This window comes from Limulus polyphemus, unplaced genomic scaffold (genome assembly GCF_000517525.1).
Source record: "Limulus polyphemus unplaced genomic scaffold, Limulus_polyphemus-2.1.2 Scaffold140, whole genome shotgun sequence".
NCBI lineage: Eukaryota > Metazoa > Arthropoda > Merostomata > Xiphosura > Limulidae > Limulus > Limulus polyphemus.
In genome coordinates, this window is record NW_013665750.1 from 451,881 (window position 1) to 452,486 (window position 606).

Consider the following 606-nt stretch of genomic DNA (forward strand, 5'->3'; position numbering starts at 1 on the left):
CGATATGCATCATCATTCATCCTGATTTTTTCGTGCGAAATCTACGTCTTTTAGTCTCAAAAACTACATGTTGTGTAAAAGTACATACGACGTTTTGTGAAAAGTCTGTACGTGATGGAGAAAAATGGATATCCTTTTCGGATTCAACGTACCGAAATTACTGTAGAACGTGTAAAAATTCAAGACAATAAAACCATCGCTGGCCTGTGTTATCAGACATAGACACAGACACTAAATAGTAAATAGTTTTATCTACCAGTCCACCATAATATAGCTAAAGGACGACAGTTGGGCATTTGTTCCTGACTACTTATGAAAATAATTAACTCTTAATTGTTCATGTTTGGTTTCTATTTGTATACTACTGGGCATGTTATAGTCTACCAGCTTCTTACTTACGTCAACACACAAATCTTCATCCTCGTCACAGCTTCTAATGATCTTGTCAGCAGACCATCCTGTATTATTCTCTTTGAAAATAAATACTACTTTTTTGTATTTTCTATAAGTGATGAAGGTGTAGAATTATGTAAAGTTATCAATTCTAATAGGAATATTCATTGAAACTATAATTTAAATATGATTTGTAATATGCACATCTCTAAT